The sequence below is a fragment of the Bos mutus genome, chromosome 11, assembly GCF_027580195.1.
Source record: "Bos mutus isolate GX-2022 chromosome 11, NWIPB_WYAK_1.1, whole genome shotgun sequence".
In the NCBI taxonomy this organism is placed as follows: Eukaryota; Metazoa; Chordata; class Mammalia; order Artiodactyla; family Bovidae; genus Bos; species Bos mutus.
Window position 1 is genome coordinate 34,374,902 of NC_091627.1, and position 6,249 is coordinate 34,381,150.

Sequence of the window (6,249 nt, forward strand, 5' to 3'; positions counted from 1 at the left end):
GAGAACTTCCATTACCCTTTGTAGGCTATTCGAAGAAATCAGAGATTATTTTCCCAAGTCCTGGGGACTCTGTCACACACAGATTCCCACAGGACGCAGTGCAGCTCATCCTCAGTAGAAGCAGTGTTTGCTGCCAAGCGGCACACACATTCCACTCAGCGCTAAGTGGTGGAGGTGTTCTGCCCCTCCCTTTGGCTCTCCTAATCATAACACAGCTCCAAGCTGAATACACTTCTTTCCCCCTCCAACCAGAAAGGAGCTCTTATGACACTGGGAAGTAAAAAGAGGCTATCAGTAAGAAACGAAAACAGACCTTTAAACAGAACACTCATGCCTGAGCCTATTTCATGTCCATCAAGAAGCAACCTCATGTGCTCCAGGTGATTGGCATTAACCATATAAGGCTTTAAAAAATGAAGTTTCCTAGTCTCCTTTCCTCCTGAGAGTCTTAAGTGATTTGATCTATTCCTTAAAAAAAGAGAAATAAACACGGCTCTAGTTATGTGCCAAACACTGTTCTGCTGCTGCTGCTGCTGCTAAGTTGCTTCAGTCCTGCCCAACTCTGTGGGACCCTATAGACGGCAGCCCACCAGGCTCCCCCATCCCTGGGATTCTCCAGGCAAGAACACTGGAGTGGGTTGCCATTTCCTTCTCCAGTACGTGAAAGTGAATTTGTTCAGTTGTGTCTGACTCTGAGCGACCCCATGGACTGCAGCCCACCAGGCTCCTCCGTCCATGGGATTCTCCAGGTAAGAGTACTGGAGTGGGGTGCCATTGCCTTCTCCAAACACTATTCTAGCACTTTACAAATATTAACATTCTTTTTTTACTTACACTTACTCTTGGATGAACTCTTTAAATACATACCTCTGTGAAAAACAGGTCTAACCTAATGTATTCCCTTTTTTCCTTGCAAAATCATTTCCCCAAATTCTTCCCTATTGCAGTGAAGAAGGAAATCCTCTCATAACAGGTATTCAACTTAGACCATCTTCATCCCATTCCTGCCACGTTTCACTAATGACCTGCAGCCCTAGGCAAGTCAGTCGGTGCCCCAAGGCTCTAAGTTGAAAGGGTAGAGTTGGAAGTTCCCAGTGACATGCGGATTGCAAGTTGTTAGTGTAGCATCAGTGAAGTGAAGTGACAGTCACTCAGCCATGTCAGACTCTTTGTGATCCCATGGACTGTAGCCTGACAGGTTTCTCTGTCCATGGAATTCTCCAGGCCAGAATACAGAATGGGTTGCCATTCCATTCAGGGGATCTTCCTAACTCAGGGATCAAACCTAGATCTCCCGCATTGCAAGCAGATTCTTTTCCATCTGAGTCACAGGGGAAGCCCATTGATACATGTCTGTAATTCTGTAACAACATCCTGTGGACTGTGGGGGACAGTGCTGGTGATGGTGCAGGGCTGAGACGGAGTGCATTAGGAAGACTAGTCTGGAGGCAGCACCTGGAAGAGACGGGGGTAGGAGCCATTCCATCATCAGTGAGTCCAGTTAGGATGTGTTGCAGGATCTTGGGATTGGGAGAACAGGGATGGGTGTAGACAGGGAGCCAGCTTAGAGTGGGGACAGGTGAATTCTGCTCGGGCACAATACTGTTCAGCTGCTGTGGGACATCTGTATGGAGATGTCACGTCCGTAACAAAGCTGGGGAATTGGATCAAGTGCGACAGAGGTCACTTGTGTTATTTATACGTGATAACAACAGCAGGCTTCTCAGCTGGTGCAGTGGTAAAGAATTCACCTTCCAATGCAGGAGGAGCAAGAGCTGTAGGTTCAATCCCTGGGTGGGGAAGATTCCCTGGAGTAGGAAATGGCAACCCACTCTAGTATTCTTGCCTGGAAAATTCCAAGGACAGAAGAGCCTGGCAGGCTACAGTCCACGGGGTTGCAGAGTGGACATGACTGAGTGCGCACACATACGTGAGAACATGGATGTTACTAATATACCCCAAGCACCAAGCACCTAGTAAAGTATTGAGCACATAGTTGGTGCTTAAGTAACATTTGTTGATGACAGAATCATCAACATAAAGATAATGAAAACTCTTTAAATATGTGCCTCTGTATTAGTTCACCAAGAGAATGGGAGCAAAAGCAATCAGCTAAAACCTGAATCTCAGAAAGGATGGAGAAGAACTCCGGAGAAAGCTCTCAGAGAGGCCCAGGATTTCAGGCATGTTAGGCATGCAGAGAGGTGTGGACAGATTCTGCAGGAGACCACAGAGAATGAAATCTGAGGCATGGACTTAATCACAAGAGTTATTACTCTGATGCTCTGTGGGAAGAAGGTGAGACACCAAGTTCGTGGGCTTAGTGAGGGACTGGCTTAGAAGCTGAGGTTGTTTGCCAAAGGATAAAAGATCTTGGAATTAGGACCTGAAAGTCTAGAAAAGGCTGGGAAAGTTGTGATGGATCCTCAGGAGATTAATTAATGGGTCATCACCTTGGGCTCGGGGAAGCTAGACACGATGAGTTTGTGGTAGGGTTGTGGGGACACAGTGTCCAGGCCGGGCCATGGCACCCCACCCACCCTGGACGACCCTTTCTAGAAATATCAATTACTTCCTTCTTGAAGGCACCTGATTAGTTGCCACCACAGGAGAAGGGGCAGATAAGGATTGTTTACCATCCTCTGCCACTCCCTTCTCACCAAGGAGAAGGAGGTGGCAGAGGATGAGATGGTTGGTTGGCATCACCGACTCAATGGACATGAGTTTGAGCAAACTCCTGGAGATGGTGAAGGACCCGGAAGCCTGGCATGCTGCAGTCCATGGGGTTGCAAACAGTCAAACACGACTTAGCTATGGAACAACAACAAAATTGTGCTGCAAATTTATCCCGCGGAGTCAGCCTGTAAGGCACGGGCTTGCTGAGACAGAGATGGGGGCCTGCCTGAGGACTAAGAGGGCACTTTACTGGCTTTGTATTGACCCCACGCCCATTCCTTCCCCCTCCTTCCATCTATCAGTTCGGGTGCCAGGCTGTGAGCTTGGTGCTGGGGAGACGAACACGAGGAAAGCAGTGCCTTCCCTCAGGGGCTGTTATCAATCTACCAGGCAACCTCAGCCCCTTGCCACTCCTCTCAGAAATCCTGTGCAACCGGGTCCAGATCTCACCCTGCTCTGGTGCAGAGGTGGGCGAGATGCAAGGGAGCCAGGAGGTGATCTCTGGGCAGACTCCAAGGTCAGGGAAAGGCAAGTTTGCTGTTGTTAATGTCTGAAAACCTGCTTATTTGGGGAAGCTCTAGCTGTCTTTTATTTCCTGGATTTGGTTCTCTTTCGTTCCTCCCTAGGCTTTTTGGCGACAATCCTTTAAAAATTTTTAGCCTGTCTTGGTTGAGCCAAAGGGAATCAGAGAATGGAAATGGATGCTCTGACTGTTTGGGTTAGAGAAAGTCAGGCAGTAAACCCTGGGACCAGGTGCCATGAGCACGGTACCAGAGGAGAGAAGAAAACTCAAAAGGGGTGCACCTGGAGATCACCTACACAGAGCTTTCGTGTTCTAGTCCAGGAAGATTTTTTTTTTTTCCTTTAAGAAAGGAAACCCGTCCACACCCTGAGCCTACAGTCTCCCTCAGGAGCATAGCTCTAGACTAGGATGGCAGAGGCTGTCGCACTTTTCTCCAATTGTGAGGAGAATTAACTTAGGAATTAACCATAAAATCTTCCAGGAGGATCTGGGTTGTCATTTGCTTGTTTTAATTTTATTTTTTTTTAATTATTACCTTTGCTTCTGGGGCTTCCTGGGTAGCTCAAACTGTAAAGAATCTGTCTGCAATGCGGGATACCTGGGTTCAGTCCCTGGGTCCAGAAGATCCCCTGGAGAAGGGCACAGCAACCCACTCCAATATTCTTGCCTGGAGAATTCCATGGACAGAGAAGCCTGGTGGGCTACAGTCAATGGACTCACAAAGAGTCGGACACCACTGAGCGACTAATACACATATATTACCTTTGCTACAAATTAAGAAGGTTGCCTATAGCCTAAAATACACAGGATAGTCTCAAGGTTCTGATCTTTAAAGGTTTAACACTTTTCCATTCACACAGAGATAAAAAGTTGCAGAACAGAGAATAATATTTGTCTTGTTGGAGGTTTATAGGAACACTGTGACCAGAGCTACCTAAACAGCTGCCAAGAACAAAAGATTCCAGCACCAAGAAGTCTGTAACAACCAACCACGTGTCCTCCCCTTTTAGGACAGAAGAAGTCAGAGGGACTTCTCTGGCAGTCTAGTGGTCAACACAAGGGACAGGCGTGGGCCCTACCCCCAAGGAGCTCAGACCCCACACCCCATGTGGCACAGCCATAAACAGTAAACACGACCCAATTCTAACTCCAGTGTGATGGTTCCTTGGGACGCCAGCCCACCATCTTCTCAGTCTTCGACTTTCCAAGTAAAGTCGCTATTTCCTGACCCAGCAATTCATTGCTCAATTTTATTGGCCTGTTGTGCCGCGAGCAAGTAGGAGCTTGGTAACAGAGGGACTGGGAGTTCTAGTTCATGAGGAGAGGCCAGGAACAGCCCACGGGTGAGGTGTGAGGGTGGCCCAGGGTGGCCACCATGGCCTCTAGGTTGGTGCCAGGTGCAGAAGTTCAGCCCAGACAAGAGGAGATTTGTCCTCTGAGTGAGCACCACCCACACAAGGGGCTGCAGATGCTATAGCCAGAGGGCAGCGGGAGGAGGGCTGGGGCAGAGGGAGGGTGGGGAGTGCAGCTGCAGGCCTGGGACTCAGGCTCTGGCAGCCCTTGGCCCCTCCTCCTCCCCATGCTCCCCACCCAACTCTCTCTCACCTGTCCTGCCAACAGGACCCACTTTGCGGGAGCCTTTGAGATTAGGGCTGCATGTGTAGACCCGGGCTCTGCTCCACGGGCACTTGGGAACTGCCCAGCACCCTTTGGAAGGTGTTGATCAGGTGCTCATGGGGATGGTCTGGGGGTTCAGAGCTGGAACAGGGAGGCCCAGGGAGCTCTCGCAGTTGGGGAGGAAAAGTCTTTCAAATATAAAAGAAATTCTCTAGGGAATTCCCTGTTTGGCCTAGTGATTAGGACTTGGCATTTTCACTAAGACCAGATTCCATTCTTGGTTGGGGAACTCAGATCCAGCAAACTGCATGGTGTGGCCCCCCAAAAAGAACAAACCCCCAAAATCCCCTAAAAAACCATAAAAGGAACTCCGTAAGCAGTTCCCCACAGAGGTGGGGGAATCTGCCAGGAAGAGGGGCAGGGGTCTTCCCAGCATGACTTGGGATCCTGCCAGTCCCTCCAGAATCTTCCGGCTGCCTTGGCTGCTACCACAGGCCACAGGGGGACGCTGCTCCCTCTTTTGTTACAGACAGCGTGGCTCAAGGCAGCCAGGGTGGGCCCACATCTTAGGGAAGTGCTGGAAGGGGCAGCAGGGTCGCCGGAGGGAGGAGAACACCCTTTATCACTCTGAGCTTGCTCTTGGCCACAGACAGGCTGCCCCCTGCTCCCTGAGTCCTCAGCCCTTGCCCCTCAGACAGGAAGGCCTAGTCCCGCCTGCGGCCAGCTGGTCCGGCTGCCCCCAGGTGAGCAGCTCTGTGAGGACAGGGCCAGCCCACCTGCCCCGATCCCGCCGCCCCCCACCCCCCCCACCACCACCCACATCCCCCTCGTGTCTCCGAAGCATGAGGCCCTTCAACCCACCGCCTCCCACTCTGGTTTTTCCTTCTAGCTCCTTGGCCTCTCTCGAATTCTCCTACAACGGCACTCGAACCCTCCGGTCCACCTCCTATTCCTCTGGTTCTCCCTTGTTCCTGGTCCCTCTGGGCCTCCAGAGGGGCCCTCTCCCCTCTCCTCCCCTGGTATTATTAACCAGCCGTGTAAAGAGCTGCCAGGGCTGGGCTGACGGATGGCCCCTCCTCTGCTTTGCTCTTCCTCAAGCCTCCCCTTGGTCCCCGCCCCTCCCCAGCCCTTTCTCCTCACCTCTTCCTCCACCATTCATTTTTATCATCAAGGAAGGACACCGAGAGGAATGGGCCTGCTGGGTAAGTGAGTGGAGAGGTGGGTTGGGGAGATAATCGGGAGGACAGGCAGCTCCTGCAGATAAGGATTTCCTGGACTCCCTTGGGAGTGCCCTACAAATGGGCAAATGCTCCTGATTGTCTGTCCTTCCCTGTCCCCGACAGAGCAATGCCTGGAGGAGGGGGGTGGAAAGGCAGGGTGGTGTGGAAAAGAGCTGGGCACTTAGTGCAGCCAGCACAGTCACTCTGACAGTG